Raw genomic sequence first — 18586 nt, 5'->3', positions numbered from 1 at the left:
CCAATGACTTCAATTCTACTATATAACTAAAAACAGATCCTTTGCCTACCACACCTATACACAAAAATTACCATAAGCTTTCCTAAATTGAATAGTTACATCAATTGCTTTGGTGTTATTGAGATCCACATATTGGCAAGGTAGCAGGAAAATAAATTGGGTGTTATCACCCAGCCTGTGTGGCTCAGTGGTTGAGAGTCACCTATGAACCAAGAGGTCACCAGTTCTATTCCCTGTCAGGTCACATGCCCAGCTTGCAGGCTCAGTCCCCAGTACGGCATGTGCAGGAGGCAGATGTTTCTCTCTCAGCAATGTTTCTATCTCTCTATCCCGGTCCCTTCTTCTCTCTCTAAAAATCAATAAAAAATCAATAAAAAGTATTTAAAGTTGGGTGTTATCTCCTCTGTAGTGGAAGAAGCATAGAAATAGAAACAAGCAGATTTGCATTCTAATCTCGGCTGAGCCTCCAAACAGCAGTGGGGCTTGGTGAAAGAAGGGCACTGCTCTAAGCACATGAAATCCTCACAACACACTGAGCAAGGTTTATATAGGTGCTATTAGTATCCCCCCTTTTTGTTTTCTTTTTTTGTTGTTCTTAATCCTCACCTGGGGATATTTTCCATTGATTTTTTAGAGAGAGTCGAAGAGAGGGGGTGAGACAGAGAGAAACATCGATGTGAGAGAGACACATTGATTAGTTGCCTCCCTCACATGCCTCTACTGGCACCAGCCAGGGATTGAGCCTGCAACTCTTTAATCCATGGGCTGATGCTCAATCCACTGAGCCAAACCAGCCAGACTAGGGCTGCATCCCCTTTTACAGGTAAAAGGATTAAGATACTTTCTCAGGGTTAGGGCATGGTTTAAGGACAGAGTCAGGATTCTCCCTTGAACAGACTGACTACTATACTGCTACTGTGATTGTGTAGGTTAAAGGACTTTAAGAAGTATAACGAATAATTATTCTGACACAGGAAAGAAGCTCAGTAACAATATTCATGTGCTGAAAATTGGAATGGGGATAGAAGAATGAGATAACTAATGGTGATGGCTGTCGATGGTTATAGGGGTGATTTTGAGTAGTGGCAAAAGTTATTAAATAGGGTAGCTATTTAAATATAGTCTTAGCATGTAATTCAGCGATTGCACTCCTAGGTACTACCCAACTGATTTGAGAATTTACGTCCACAAAAACCTACACATGAATGTTTATAGCAGCTCTTTTTATAATCACCAAAAATTGGAAGCTATCAAAATATCCTTCAATAGGTAAATGAATAAACTTTGGCACATCCACACATCTCATGGAATATTATTCAGAGGTAAAAATAAGTAATCTATCAAGTCACAAGAAGGCATGGCTGAATCTTAAATGCTTAGTGCTAAATGAAAGAAGGCAGTCTGAAAAAGCTATATATTGTTGGTTCCAATTATATGACATTTTGGAGAGACAGTTTAAAGATCAGTAATTTCCAGGGGTGGAAGAGTTAAATAGTTTAAGCACAGGCAATTTCTCCAGGTGGTGAAACTATTCTGTATGATACTGTAATTATGGATACGTGACACTATGCATGCGTCAAAACCCACAGAACTTTACAGCACAAAGAGTAAACCTTAATGTATGCAAACTTGAGATTGAGGGATTCCAGAATAGAATGCAGGAAGTAACAGATACAATCTAACTTTTTAAAAATATATATAAACAACTTCACTGGAGGAGGTAGGTGGAAAAGGTGCCGATCTAAGTGATTTTGGAAATAGGTGGAATCTATATGACTAAAGGCAAAAGAAAATGTTCATCTAACTGTATTATAGTTGAGTAAAGTTGTTTCCCATGAAGCTGAGTGCTGAATGCAACCTATAATCAAAAAATAAAATCATAAAAAATAATTTTAAAAAATGTTAAAGAGAGAATGGAGAAATTGGAAGTAGTGAACAAATACCATATGATATCACTTATATGCAGAATCTAAAGAACAAAGTAAATGAACAAAGTCAAAACAGACTTATATATACAGGGAACAAACTGACAAAGGCCAGAGTGAAGGGGGTATTGGGGAACATGGTGAAATAAGGCGATGGAATTAAGAAGTACCAAATGGTAGGTATAAAATAGCCATGGGGATGTAAGGTAAAGCATAGAGAATATAGTTAACAATATTGTATTAACAATCTATGGTGCCAGGTGGGCACTTGAATTATCAGAGGGGATACTTTGTAACCTATATGAATGTCTATCTACTGTGCTGTACATGTGAAACTAATACAAAATAGTGTTAAATCCATTCTCTCTTGAATCTGCTCTAGAAAGGCTTTTGCCCTAAACTCCATATAGCTGCTGTTATGAAGATCAATGATAACTTGTATATGGATAAATCTAATCATCAACTTATTTTACTTAACAGCAGCATTCCATACAGATAGATGGTCACTCTCATCATGGCTGATATTGCTCAGTGGTTAGAGTGTTGGCCTAACTACCAAAGGGTCACGAGTTTGATTCCCAGTCAAAAGCATGTACCTAGGTTGCAGGTTTGATCCTGGGCCCCTGTAGGGATGCGTGCAAGAGGCAACCAATCAATATGTCTCTCACATCAATGTTTCTCTTCCTCTCCCTCCCTCACTCACTCTTTTCCACTCTCCCTAAAAAATCAATGGAAAAAATATCCTCAGGTGAGGATTACAAAACCAAAACCAAAAAAGAAACATTCATTCTCTCCATACTCACTTATTCTCATTCTCTCTAGGTGAACTCATTAAGCCTTGTGGCTTTAAATACCATGTATATCCCTATGACTTCCAAATGTTTTTCTTTAACCCAAATCTCTCCTTGACACATCAGACTTATACATCCCACTGATCACTCAACATCTCTACTGGATGTCCAATAGACATCTCAAACAATATCTCTCAGACTGAACTACTAATATCCTCCAAACCTATTCCTCTCTCCCACATTCTTCTCCTTTTCACTAAGCTTCTAAGTTCTACTCCATCTTCCAGCCACATAGCCCAAAACCTTGACATGATCCTAGAGTCCTCTCTTTATCGTACACACTGCTGCACCTAATCCATGAACCAGAACTGTTGGCTCTACTTTCAAAATACAGCCAGGCTTTGCCCACTTCCCACCACCTCTACTGCTGCCTCAAACCACCACTGTCCCTTACCTCATTCTCTCTCAATAACCTCCTACCCTCACCTTTTAGCTCTGTCCTTACTACCCTATAGTATATTTCCTACAAAGAGTGATCCTGTTAAATAATAATTTAACACCATATGTTTTGTCTGCTCAAACCCTCCTCATGGTTTCCATAACACTGAGAATAAAAGGTAGATTCCAAACTACGATCTTTAAAACTCCATGTGATCTGACCTCACATTATCTCTCAAATCTCATCTTGCTCGACCCTCCCCTGGTGTACTCTGCTTCAACCACATTGGACTTTTTGTGGTTCCTTGGACTCCAGGTCTCCCCTGACTCCAAGCAATTGCACTTGCTGTTCCCTCTCTCTAAAATGCTTTCCCCCATACACAAGATTTGCACTCTCATTCCCTTCAGATCTTTACTCCAGTCATCTTTTTAAAAGAGGACGGTCTGATCGATGCTTCTCTGTCTCTGGGTCTGTTTTTGTTTATCAGTTTATGTTGTTCATTATATTCCACAAATGAGTGAGATCATGTGGGGATAAGGACACATATGTAATAACTTAATCAATAAAAAAATTTTAAAAAAATTTAAAAAAGAAAAAAGAAAGGAATTAGAAGGAAAAAAGAAAAAGAAAAAGAAAAGAGGACTTCTGTGGCCACCCTATTTAAATTTCCTACAAACCTCTTCTTAAGCCTTTTCTCTGGATCATTCTTTTCCTTGACATTTAACACTGTCGTGTGTTTGTTTGTTCATTTGTTGTTTGATTGTTTGATTGCTTGATTGCTTGTCTTTCTCCCCCACTGAATTGCAAGCTCTGTGAAGATGGGGATTTTTAGCCATTTTGCCCCCTTGTGCTCCAAGCCCAAGGCACAATTAGAATACAGTCAGCTCAACATCCATTTGCCTGTGACATTTCAACTATTACCAAACCGAATTCTCTCTTCTGGTATAACATTCCCTGAGAGACTTTGCTCCCACAGGAGAGATTTGTTTATTTTTACGATTCAACCAAATTTACCACTAGTTTGTCCAGGACTATGTGTACCTGTTTCACGATCCTGAGGAATTTGCTCCTGGGCCGTGAACATGGGAAGTTGAGCCAGAGTTTAGTTAATGTTATCCCACGCGTGTCTGCTTGCTCAGAGGATCTGCCTGCTTGTTCACTGCACGGCTCCAGACCCGGCTCCTCAGCGTCTCTTGTGACTGCAGCCTGACATGTCAAAGCCATGCGTATGCCATCTGTTCAGGTTACATAACTTGAGATCTGGAACAATTTTCAATGTAGGATTTGCTGCCCAAATAGAATCATTTTCAGAAAGGAGATTAAGGTTTCTTTCCTGGGAAAAGGAGAAACGACCAAAAAAGCTTTTATTTCACTGAGTATAAATAAACCTCGCTCCAATATACATAAATGAAGAAGACAAATTTGCTTCACTGGAATTTCCCTGCATTAAAAAGAAACATGAGGCTATAGTTCAATTTCATAAGTGCAAAACAAATTCTTAATTGGGGAAAATGGAGTTATTAATTTAACAGATCTTAACTTTGAAGCATTAGCCTGCTTTGTAATGTTCCACATAGAATTGGCCAGGGGTGGGTGAGTCTGAAGACTTGACAAGCTTATTGGCATCACAGGGCAGCCTTTCTTCCCGGGAGAGAAAGATAACTAATCACCACCAGCGCCACTGAAGCCCTGATTTGTTTTTCTAACATCACCTCATGTGACCCACGGTCACCTTTTATGACCAAAGAAACCCATTATGAAATGGCTGCCTGGAGTTAGGATTTAAATTGAGCTCTGTAGAATAGATTGTCACTCAATTTATTCACCAAAATGAAGCTTGATTTTGTGCTGGCTCCCTAGTTGAATGCTCTGTGGACTTAACGTTTAACATCCTTCCTTTTTCCACATGGAACTAGCACTATTGTTTTTTTCTGATTGCAAAACCAGAAATTGTGTCATCTCTGATTGATTTTTTACTGGGAATTCAATCAGCCATGAATAAAAATATAACAAAGGAAACGAAAGTCACTATAACTTGCATTATCTGGAGATTAAATGCCGAAGAGGTTTTGCACACTCTGGTACTCTTTGCATTTGCGTATTTCTTTTCTTATAAAATTAATCCTACTGTACATGACATATAATATTATTTAGCTAACAAGAGGAGAATAAATTACTTTTATTGCTTGGTTGGTGTACATTAAAGAGAACCCAGCCATTCAGGGAGGAACAGAGTCAGATAGGAAAGGAAGCAGGATAGATGGACTGCAATGGAAGTTAATGCAGAATGAATGAATGAATGAATGAATGAATGAATGAACAAACGAACGAGAGAATGGCAGGATCAATAGCTGGGTAATAAATGAGAAGCTATTTTAATGAGTGTAGTCAGTCAGGGAAAACCTCTCTGGAAAAGCAGAGTCGAGGCCAGTTAGAGAGGGAGCTGGTAAGGATGTAGGGAGAATCCACCGAGTGGGAGGAACAGCGTGTGAAGGGGCTGAGGCCAGCGTGAGGCCTGGGCGGAATAGCGGGGAGGCCGCGGGAACTGGTGTGGGTGCTCAGGAGACAGAGTGGCAGGAAAGTACATTGCAAAGGCAGGCTTCTCCCTTTCTGATTTTCTTGCAGTTCTTCCAATTGTCTCAAGAGAAAGCTCTCAGTTTGAAGCAAGTGTGTGCTTAACAGTCTTCTGATGTTCACTATTCTACCTTTTAACAAAAGGATGGCAGATTTGGGGATCACAGCCTTTGGAGGAGACAGTATTTAATTAAAATATAACATCATTGTTTGGTTTTCATTTTATTTTCACAGTTACTATCTATTATGACAAGTAATGCTGGTTTCCTGTTTATAGGAGGGATAAGGTTTTATTTTTAAATAAACATTTAACTTTTAAATTAAACCAACTTAAAGAAAAATATGACAGGCCCTGGCCGGGTAGCTCAGTTGGTTAGAGTGTCAGCCCGATATGCCAAGATTTCGGGTTCAGTCTCTGGTCAGAACACATATAAGAATCAACCAACGAATGCATCAATAAGTGGAACAACAAATCAATGTTTCTCTCTCTCTGATTATGTAAGTGGTAAAAAAATCACAAGTGGCAAACATTATGAAAGTGATTGGCAAGTGACTTATGGTTGGAGATTATGGTTCTAACTCATCCCACCTGCATCTGAACTTTCTAAAAATGGATCCAAATCCAGAAAAGCCCTATTTCTGCTTCTGAGATGATTACTATGTAGTGAACGTCAGTATAAATTAATCCACATGCATTAGTCAGTGATACTCCCACACTAAATAAAGAGCCTTAATTAATTCTCTTTGGAAGAAATATCAGGTACCATGGCTAGTGCAAAGGTCGGGCAGAAGGTCCTGTTCAGAACCAAATAGGTTAGGAAAGTGATTTTCCATTTACATTATCTAGATTTTGTTTATTGTATCCCCTAGTTGTTTCTGGATTTGTATGCTAGTTTGGTTTTAGATGTGAGACTAGTTTACAAAAGATCTTTCATAAATGAAGTACTTTCATACACAAAAAGGTACATTTTTGGAGCAATAGTTTGAAAGTGTATGTTCTACCTACCTTGCTGATACAGTTTGAATTTCTCAGCACCATGTATTTGAATTTTTTTCTAAAATTCTTCCTAGTGAGATTTAAGCAAGTAAATGGGAGTGGCTTTGTATTCTTGGCACTCTCTGGAAGGACAACGTAAAATGTGAATAAAGCTATTCCAAGTATGGGTCCAGGCAGATTACTTGCAAGTTAAATGGTGCAACACCATATACAACCAAGTGTAAATATTTTGCTTATTTTTCAGTAGCCCCCAGAAGAGGGAGGATGAAAAATGCTGTCCCTACTTTCAAGTGAGAGAAAGCCCCACTTGCCCTAAATTTTCAATCATTTAAGAACTATTGATATAATCTTAATAATCAGCAAAAATTAGCCACTCATTTAAACAATCAGTAGGATTTTTGAAATCTCTATGGTAAAATACATTAGGTGATGAACCCCACCAGACTCCCCCACAAAAAAAAAAAACACAAACAGAAAGAAAACCCTGGACTAGAAATCACAAGGCTCTAGGTTCTAGTGTCAGCTGTCAACTACCCCCAAGTCTGTTAACTTTAGAGAGTTCACTTCGTTTTTTCAACCCTGAAATAAGAGGAATAGATTAAATAGATTTCCTTTAGGATAAAAAAAAATCAATGCTTTTTATGACAACAAAAACAAATATTGCCCTCATCAGTTTGCCTCAGTGGGTAGAGCTTTGACCTGTGGACTGATTCCAGTCAAGGGCATATGCCCGGGTTGGGGGCGCAATCCCCAGTAGAGGGCGTGCAGGAGGCAGCCAATCAATGATTCTCATCATTGATGTTTCTCTCTCTTCTCTCTTTCTCCCTTTCTCTCTGAAGTCAATAAAACTATATTAAAACACACACACACACACACACACACACACACACACACACAATATTGCCAAAGTGAATAAATTGGCCCGAAATAAATAGGATTCTGGGTTAAAAGTGAAAAAGTTGTTCTTTGACTGACCAAGCAAACACATTATAGAAAACAACAAGCACAAACAGTCTGTTGGCGGCATGCTAAATTTCATCTGGACATTGAAAAGTGGTGGAAGGATTCAAGCATGCAGGAAGAAACTGCATGAGATAAGCACACAGCGTTGGGAGATAGCCATAGGTAGGCCTGCCCAACTTGTTGGGCCAGAGAAGGAACAAATTTGCTATATATTACATGACCTGTCTTTTTCCTTCTTAAAACACGCCTAGCACCTGGGTCATTTTGACAAGGATCAAATGTCAGGTCACTCCTCAACTGCAATCAACACTCAGCTGTTAGAAGGATGCAGTGAAAGCTCTCCTTCTGATCCAATGGAGACAGCACAGCCAGGCTATTAGAACCTTTAGGAAGCAGTTTTAGGGCCACACTTAGAGCATTTCAGAATAATGTGCATGTTCTTGTCTGCTTGTGTGTTGTGCGGTCTGCGACCAATGTCCAAATTAAAATATGGTGTTTGCTCCCGTTAAGTTTGTTCTGGCAAGTTTTTCTCTTTTCCACTCTTTTAGGTGGGACCTGTCATTGGCCAAATACTCTGAACCAGATATATTCAACTGAGAGAGAAAAAAAACAACAACCCACAAATAAAGCAAAATGGTAAAGGCCATGAGGAGCTTTAGCAGTATTTGTGGAAGACTAACATAATGCTAGCTGGTCTGTCCAGATGTCTGGGAATGGATTAAATTACTTTCTGAGGCTCATTTTAGATCAACAGTCCATTGAAAGCTTTAGTAATTGACACATTTAAAGGGAGAAAAGGCTGAATTTACTTATTTCTCAATACTATGTCTTTGTGCTAGGTGAGTACTTGTGGGTATATTTTAAATTAGATTCTGTGTAACAATTTTCAGAGCTATCATTTACTTAGAAGACAACTGGGTAATATCATGAACTGCCGTGGGTGGAGGTGAACTGTCATAACTTACAGGAAGTAATTTATCTTCCTGGCGAGTTATCGGGATATGATGACTAAACTTGTTAGTCAAATCATTTCCTAGCAACAACCTCAAAGGAAATGATGTTGAATTTGAAAGCAGCTACCATTTGAAAGCCTGCATGGGTTTTAACTCAACTTCTCAAAGACCACATTTTCGAAGTGGTCAGAAAGCAACATATACATATATAGAATTTCAGATATTACCTACCACCAGGGCAAGACTCTGAGGTCTAAACATGTCACAGGACAAGCTGCTGGGCAGTTCGTTTAAGGAAAATCAAGTGGGAGAGGGTAGGAAGGCAAAACATCTCTCAGCTACAGAGGAGAGTGAATTTGTGCAGAAGACTTTCCAAAACATTCACCAAGTTTTCAGGGGGGTGGTGGCGGGGCAGAGAGAAGAGACAGAAATATAAATGTAGAGTCCAGGGGATACCTAAAGCCCAAGGGAGCAGATATTCGAGATTTTAGAGCTGAATACAAAAATTCCAAGAAGCAAAAGGGGGTAAAATTTACCAAGTGGTAAAATCCTTCCCACATCCAAACCCACAAATGCAGATGAGTAATATCATGCACATTATAAATCTCCTACACAAACCCAACAAACACCTCATACTCCAGAATCGCTGTAGCAGTTGCAGATGTGTTTGTTTGTTTGCTTGTGTTTAACGAGGTCATAACATCTTTGAAACACAAAGCTGAGTCATAAAAAGTACAAATTGACCACATATGTTCATTTTCTCGAATCCTCTATCAGAATCGGCCAATTTTCAGACTTTTGACGTGAGTGAAGAAACTATGCATCATTCAGACACAAAATGTCCTTCCACCCTGCACTGTAGCAATTAAACAATATAACATGTTTTTTAAAAACATGCAAATATAAAACCAAAAAGTCAACAAGATGCGGTACCCCCGACATGGTGTTAAAGTATTTCATCAGCAGCCTCTGTGTTAGACTAGAATGAAGCAACAGCTTACATGTGTGTGTTGTATTTCATTTTCCTTTTCCCCCAGAAGAACTCAGAAGTACGTTTTTCACAGCAATTAAATTGGCATTGCACCCACTAAACAAACAGGATGTGTGAACAGTGCGTAAAAGATTTCAGAATGACAAGGCAAGCAAATCACACATATGGTGCTTACACTTTCAGAGGGAAAATGCTAGGTGAGTACTAAATTACGTAGTTACTATCCAAAATTGATGAGGTAGTAAATGTAGTTGATGAAGGTGGGGTGTGGAGCTTTTTTTTTCCACTTAAAATACTTTGGACTCACTTGTCCTTCATGGAACAGAGAAAAGCCACAAATACGAACAGAATAAAAGTCCTTTCCAAATGGAAGATACAAATCAGAATCTTTGTCTGAGGAGGTGTGCCTCAGCCCCCCTGTGCAGGTGGTTGGCACACACTCGGTTGACACAAGATAACATAATACAAAGAGATTGTGACGAGGATCCACAGTGGTCTATGCCACCCTCAGCCTGCACTACTCCTCAGATTGTGGCTCAGGAACACGGCTGATTTGAAGAAGGGGTTCAGCTAACTCAGTCTGATTTGTATCCCTGTTCTCCAAGGTCTTGTGGTTGGCCATGCTCTGTATACTCCTGGGGTGGGATGACATAAGTGACTAACCTTGCTGGGTCATGCTAAACTTGTTGGGCATGTAGCATTAGTGCTTTAATTAAAGTGTCCTTAGGAGCTTTTGGAAGCAACGACCCCACCCTTTCTTTTTTGCTCAGTGTATGTCAGTGACACAGGACAGAGGTCTACTGAGCCCATCTTGAGTAGATTTACTTTTCTAATAGAAGAAGAGAAATCTGACAAAGGACTAGGCACTTTCCTAATGTTTCTGTCCATGTAAAAGATCACACTGGGAGAGAGCAAAGGGCAAGGTTATTTGTGAACAGATTTCCCCATCCCAGCCCCTAGGTGTGGTAAAGTAGCAAAACTTTCTGAGTTTGATAAGATTTGGCCAATGCCAGGGTCTAATGAGGTCCAATCATTAAAAAGACATTGCACTTGTACTGACGTTTTGAGTTTGCAAAACACTTCCGCCTAAATAATTTCATCAGTGCCTCACATCTTCCTATGAGATGTCAGAATTGTTCTCTTTACATAAGTTAACTTTTTTAAAACTTTTAATGCACTGGAACATGTGTCTAAGTGATGTTCATTGTACAAGTGCTTGTCTTTGTTCCTTACAAGAGAATACAGTATAGGAAGTTTGCTAATAGAGGCCTTCTGTCAACCCCCACATGTACACACCCAAAATATACAGAAGAATGATTTTCAAGAGAAAGTGGCTGCTCACACCTAATTTTAATTTCTCTAAAACAGGAAGCACTATACCACAGTAGAGGGAAGGGGAAGCTAACTCCTTCTTCTTTTGTTTTCGCTGGTGCTGTGATGCTAAGCAATGATGCGAAAATATGTTCACCCCAATCAATCACCATAAGAGAAAATATAATTAACAGTATCAGAGACAAGAGTTTAAAAAAGCTATGTTTTTGAATGACAACGCTCAACACATGATATGCATACATGTGTGGGTGTGTGAATTAAGGAAGTAGAATGAGATTTCCTAATTATTATTTTTCTTTTGTTTCAGAGTTTTAAAAAGTTTACTCTGTATCTACCCTGATGACCAAAAAAGTCCCCCTCAGATTTAGTGCAATTTATCCCCCTTATCATTCATTCAATGATATATCAGCACTTGAATGTCCAAAACTATTTTATTTGGCAATCATCACAAATCCTCTCTCTCTCTCTTTTTAGCAGCCTTAATAATAATTTGATTCTATCTGTGTTCAAGAGTTTCAGTTGTATATCCCACATATGAGTGAAATCATATAGTTCCTAGCTTTTCTGACTGACTTATTTCCCTTAGCATAATGTTCTCAAGGTCCATGCCAATGGCACTATTTCATCCTTTCTAATGGCTGAGTAGTATCCCATTGAGAATATGTACCACATCTTCTTTATCCAGTCCTCTATCACAGGATACTTTGGCTGCTTCCATGTACCAGACCAATTTCAACATGGGGTGGGGAACAGGAGTGCTATGGGTGGGAGTGGAGTACCCCTTTCCCCTCTGAGTGCTGGGAGTGCAGTCCTTATGATATCTTGAGAGAAAGAATTTTCTGAGACTCGCATGGGAGGATGAATGATTTTTTTTTTTTTTTTTTTTTTTTTTTTTTTTTTTTTTGGCGTGGAATACATCCCTGGGTTTCCAAAGTCCCATTTCCCTTAATCCAGTCTTGGATGAAGTACAGTTCAGGCTTCGGTAGAGCTAGAAACAAAGCCAGTGTCCAGAGTTTCCATTCCATGTTTCAGTCGGGTCCAGTTCAGCATCAGGCTAGCATCAGCATTAGTCCATTGTGTGCGGGGTCCATATGGCCGCCGTGGGCCGTGTGGATGAATGCAGGGGAGCCAAGAGAGTGCACTCCCTGTAACAAGAGTCCCAAGGGCCGCCAAGAGGAACCAAGAGAGACCAAGAGAGGGAACTTTTTTTTTAGGGGAGTAAATACCTCAAATCTCCCCACACCTATTCTGAACAATGACCTCTATTCCCAGGTATCACTGACAGCAAGCACCTTTTCTAGTTCCCCCCAACTTTACTGGGCATGCCTATAATATTTGGCCTTCCCTTTGCTCCTTTCCTATTATTAATAACTTGGTTAACTACAACAGTATCAGGGGAATTCCCCCATACCAACAAAGAATGCTCAGACACCAGCGGTGTATCTGAGAATTTAACTCAATTCTGACACTATCTACCCAGAGATAGCATCCAAATCCACAGATTAAGGGTTCAGTCCTACAAAACTGACCCCGCCCCCCCACACACACACCAGATGCCAGGCTCAAGCCCAGGCTACCTGCGCTTCTGACTGACTGGCCACATTTTTGGAGGTTGCAACCATTCCTTCCAACTCAAAATGCCAGTTGCAAGTCCACATTGTCACCTGCACTTCTGACCAAGCAAAGCCTCCCACAACCCCCTCCTTGGTTTTGATTAATTTGCTGGAATGGCTCACAGAACTCAGAGAAATGTGTTACTTACTAGATCACTGCCTCATTGAAGAAGGATATAACTCAGGAACAGCCAGATGGAAGAACACACTGGGCAAGATATGGGGAACGGCTGTAGAGCTTTTTTGCCATTTCCAGGAACACCCCTCTCTCCACATCTCCACGTGTTCACCAACCTGGAAGCTCTCCAAACCCTGTCCTTTTATGGAGATTTCATTACATAGGCATGATTGCTGAAATCACTTGCCATTGGCGATTTATTCAATCTCCAGCCCCTCTGCCCTTTCCAGAAATGAAAGAGCAGGCCTGAACATTCCAACCCTCTATTCCAAGGTTGGCTCCCCTGGCAAACAATTCCCACTCTTAGGTGCCTTCCAAGTCACTTCATTAACATAGCAAAAGACACTTAGAAAAAACCAACACCCTCTCAACACTTAGGAAATTCCAAGAATTCTGGAAGCTATGAGCTAGGAATTATGGACAAAGACCAAATATATATATATAATCTGAGTGACCAAATATGTATTTCTTATCAATCATAATGTCACAATGTAAGTAGAAAGAAAAAATATTTCTGATGGGTTCTCAACCACCAGGAGACAGAGAACACACTGAAGCTGTCACTGGCCTCGTTCCTTCCCTCCCAGCGACAGATCTAGCAGCATGCAAGTATGCACAGCCCCTAGAGCCCAGCATGGACCTGCCCACTGGGGACAGAAGCAAAGATCTCTGGGACCTACCTGATTCTCCTATGGGCCAAAGTCAACACCTACGTTTCGTAATGCCCTGTTTGTAACATCCGGTTTACTCAGCTACAATTCAGCATTGGTAATGTGGAGCCCGCCTAAGGTTACTTCTGCAGATCATTTCCAGGGAAATTGATTGTGTTCCCAAGATTAAAGGATTCAGGGGAATGTTTAACCCACTTGAACAAACTTGCTATCTTCAGTGTACACAACTGCAATGATTTCTAATTATTCTTATCTGCTCGGTAGATGACTTAACACCTGGGGTACCTTATTGCTGCTCATTTATTTGTATCATGGCAATCCTGAGGGCAGTCAGACTGCATATGCTAACAAATATTCAGGGATTCCTATTTCTTTTTTTAAAATATATATTTTATTGATTTCAGAGGAAGGGAGAGGGAGAGATAGAAACATCAATGATAAGAGAGAATCATTGATTAGCTGCCTCCTGCACTCCCCACACAGGGGAGCCCGCAACCCGGGCATGTGCCCTGTCCAGGAAGTGAACCGAAACCTCCTGGTTCATAGGTCAATCAATACTCAACCATTGAGCCATGCGGGCCAGGCCAATTCCAATTCCTTAATTCAGATTATTATAAAAATGTTATTATAAAAATGCATTATTATAAAAATGTATCCACCAATTAATAGCACCTAAAAATAATGCAAAGGATTTGTGCCTTCTCTTCTTCATTCAATAAACAAACATTATTGAATCCCTATTCTGTGTCAGGTGTTGAGTTGGCCCTGGGAATATGGACAGAGATAAGATAGTCTTTCTGCATTTAAGGATCTTTCAGGCTGGTGCCAGACAGTCAAGTAAGGAGACAATTAGCCCCTAGGGAAGTAAGTGATATGATAGAAACTCATTATCTATGTGTTGATGACTCTTGGCCCATTCTCCTATCCACATGCTCATCTGCCTTCTGAGATATCTTCATTAGGATGTCCTTAGAAAAACAGAACCCACTGCGTATTTAAAACAGAGTTTAATGCTACACAGGTGAGAGAAAAGCTGAGAGGACCAACAGGAGACTCTGAGGGAACCCCGAGTCTGGCAATAACAGGGAGCCACTACCACCCCTAGGCTGGAGGGACAAAGGAAGGTGATTGTGTCACCCCAAAATGCTGGCCATGGAGCTACTAGAGGAGACTGAGACAAGCCTGTCAGCAGGGAGCTGGTGCCACAGAGCAGACACAGCTGCTGCAGGAGACACTGCTGAGGTAGAAAGGAAAGGGGAATCATATCCTGGCTTTTCCCTCCTCTCGTTTTCTAATCCCTTGCCAGTGCCTCCTTTTGCTCAAAACAAGCCAGAAGTCAGTTGACATGGGAGCCTGGGACTCATAGCCAGAAAGTCAGCTCCTGGTGAAACACAACAAACAGGGACTGATCTAGGAAAATGACATGTGGGCAAACAGGCCCAAGACCAACATATGTCCCAGACTCACTCAAAATGTCCAAAACTAAGCTCTTCATCTCTCTCGCAGCCCAACATTATCCCCAGAAACCTCTTCACCCTCCTCTGTTCCCTGCCGTAATGATTGCTGCCAACAATTGCCCCAACCAAAAACTTGAATATTATCTTTCATTGCTTTCTCATCCTCACTGTGACAATCACCATGTTGTTTGATCTCTGTCCCCTTAATCTCTCAAAACAGTTGTTCTCCATCCCAACCGCACATCCTTCATCAGGTCACCATCATCTCTGACATCAATTACCACACTAGCCTCCTCACTGATCTCCTACTGATAGACTTGCCTCTTGCTCTCCTTCCAATTTATTTTATAAAGTACAAATCTGATTATGACAACCTCTTGCTTAAAATCTTTCTTCTAGAACCTATGGTGGGTCCTCAGAATAAAATCTAAACTCTTTTTCATATGTGGTCCTTCTAATTTGACCCCTTGTTCTTCAGCCTCATTCATTCACTCGCTCATTCATTCATGCATTTATTCGTTTAGTGTATGTTCTTTGAGTGCCTGCTGTGTCAAGCACTGGGGCACGGACAGGGAAACTCCCTTCCCTGAACGAGCCAGGCTCTCACTAACTAGCACCCTGAACCACGTTTCCTCTCTCCTTCCTCTTCCCCAGCCACACCCTCCCTCCCTCTTCCCTTCCCCAAGCTTATTCCCATTCTTCCTTCATACCTTAGATGAATCTTTCTCCAAGAAGCTGTAACTCATTCTCTATGTCTGGACTTGTGTCCCTTCTAAGCATCCCTAGAGTGTCTTTCATTAGCTTCTTATACCTACTTCATCAAAAGTTCTTTTACAGATCTAAATCTTCAAATAGTGTGTAAATTCCTTTAAAGTGGGAGCTCTATTTCATTCACTGCTTTATTCTCGTTACCTAACACAGTGTTCAGTACACTGTAGGACTTCAAATCTTTATTAAATTATTCAATTAACTAATAAACACAAAATGCTGTAAGAAGGTCTTCTATCCGAAGCATCTTGCCTAGACCTGGGGGTGGTAGAATGGTAGGAAGGGACAATTGAGCAAGTATTATCTTGGGGAAGGTAGTATAGAAACTGTATTTTGCAGAACAACTTGGAAAAGTTGCTAGAAGTTAGGAGGACAAAAATTAGGTAAAAAAGAAAAAGCATGTCAGTGAGGAAAGTTAGCATGGTATGAATAGAGAGGCTTATTCCAGGAATTTAAGGTTGCTTCATAAAGCCTGATTCATAAAGTTTGAGAGGAAAGATAGTGAACTATGAGGCTAACTAGGTATAATCACCATGCTAGAGGGTTAAAAGCTTAAACTGAAATTACTGAAAGATGTTAAACAAGAAAATCATGTGATCACACTTGCATTTATAAAAGACACTCTGGCCATTGTGAGGTGAATAAGTTAAAGATGAGCAAGGCTGGTTGCAAGAAGCACAGTTGAGAAAAGAAATGATTAAGGCCAGAGCTTGGCAGGGTGAATAGATATAAAAGAATTGACTGAACTTGATGACTGACTTATAAGGTAAAGGGAAAAATAAAGAGTGAATCTAGAATTATGAGTTCAATTTCACTATGTTGGGTTTGAGATATCTCTTGGCCACCAAGGAGAAATCTCTGTTTGGATTGGATAGGTCTGATCTCAGAAATGGTTTAAACTGGGTATATGGGATAGGAGTGTCTATTGGAGTAAGAAAGGGATGGGCATGGGGATGTTCACTGAACAATTCTTCCCACTTTTCTCCAACTCAAAATTCTTTGTAATAAAATGTCAAGGGGGGAACGTAAGAAGAGGATGAAGAAAATAATGAAAAATAGAACAGAATGAAAAATAGAACAGAATAAAAAATAATAAAATAAAATAAAATAAAGAAGATGCCACTCAAGAGGAAGATGGGAAAACAACAAAAGGTAGTATTCTAGAAACCAAGGGAAGTTATCTGCTACTTCTTAGGAAGAAGCAATTAACAGTGTCAAATTCTGCAGAGCAGTAAAGTGAGATGAGAATGCTACATCATGTGAGCTAAGCAATTTAAAACCTAGGTAAAACGGTTCCTGGATTAGTGAGAATAGAAGGCAGTGGGAATAAACAGTGAGCAGGAAGTGAAAAGTGGAGACAATGAGTGTTGACTAATCTTTTAAGAAAATTTGGATATGAAGAGAAAGCACTATCAGGTGACAGCTGGAAGGGCTATTGAAAGAATCTCTTTTTTAGTTGGGAGGCATCTGAGCCTATTTGTACTCAGTGGGAAAGAATGAGAGTAGAGATTGCAGGTGAGAGAGGAGGTAAATGGCATTTCCAGGTTCCTGAAGAAAGGGCAGGTGATGAAGAGCAGAGATTAGCTGCTGGAAGCAGGAGAAAGATCTCTTCCTAGAGACAAAGAGGTAAGGATAGGAGTAGATATAGGTAAATTTAAGAGGATGTAACAAGTAGAGTGAATTCTTGTCCGTCTGCCTCTAGTTTCTCTGTGAAATGTTGACAAGGATGTTTGCCAACAGGGATGGGAGGAAACAACCCAAAGAGCAAGGTGATAGAATAGAACCATCTGCTTAATAGAGCTTCCATGTACCTGTGCGTGTTTACCAATTTAGAGAACTGTTGGGGAGAATGTAATCAATACTATACTAAACGATCCATACATGATTTAATCTTTTCTTAAGGTTTTCATTTGTACAAACATCAAGCATAATTGCAGTACAATCTGCTTAAAGAAGCGCTGGTTAAAATGAAATCCCTATGCCTCACAGTGCTCTGTAAACCAAAGCACTAGGGCACCATCAATTCTTATGGTTAATACATGCAAGGGGGGTTCAGTGTGCCTATGCAATGTGCTGGATACTTTAGTCTCAGGGCAGTATTTTTTATTATGTTTTCTTGAGAAGTATTTTTTAAAAATGCCTTAATAGCTTCCACTTAGCATAAAATTGCTCTAGGCTAAGAATCCATTTCATTGCAAGTTACCTCAGTATTCTCCCTCCTAAACAGCACAGAATGTATTTGAAGTCAGACTGGGTTTAGGTCAATCCTTCTATAAGTGCATTTTGTAAATGATGGATAATTATCAGGTGGAAAGTTGAAGAGCTCATTTTTAAAAGAATAAATACTAAACCAAAAACCTTAAATTTAAAAGTGTTTAATGATAAGACACTGTCTTAAGACTACTGTAAGTCTAGAGGGAATCTCCTCCCCCCTTTTTTAAAATGTGACTTAAACAAGGAGCACTTTTTTCTTAGCCATTAGAACAAAAGTCATTATTTTAAAAACAACATTCATGAAATAAGTACATGAAAGAACAGGTCCTTTCTGCCCTTTATCTCTACCACCTCACTGTATTTCCCCTTAAAAATCAATCAACTTTCTACTTAGTGATAAACACAGTCATGCCGCATAACAACTTTTTTTTATCAACAATGAATAGCATATATGACAATGACAGTGGTCCCATAAGATTACAATAGAGCTGAAAATTTCCTACTGCCTAGTGATGTCGTAGCTGTTGTATAATCACAGCCATCATAATGTTATAGCCGTCGAAACATCATAGCTGTCGCAACATTGTAGTGCAATGGATTACTCACAGCTATTAATGTAGAATAAGGACATAAAAAAAGAAATATTTTTGTACAGCTGTACAATGTGTTTGTGTTTTAAACTAAGTGTTATTATAAAAATGTCAAAAAGTTTTTAAAAAT

This window comes from Myotis yumanensis, unplaced genomic scaffold, assembly GCF_028538775.1.
Source record: "Myotis yumanensis isolate MYYU_CA2020_CCGP unplaced genomic scaffold, mMyoYum1.0.hap1 SCAF_1, whole genome shotgun sequence".
Taxonomy (NCBI): domain Eukaryota; kingdom Metazoa; phylum Chordata; class Mammalia; order Chiroptera; family Vespertilionidae; genus Myotis; species Myotis yumanensis.
This window is presented reverse-complemented; position numbering follows the sequence as displayed.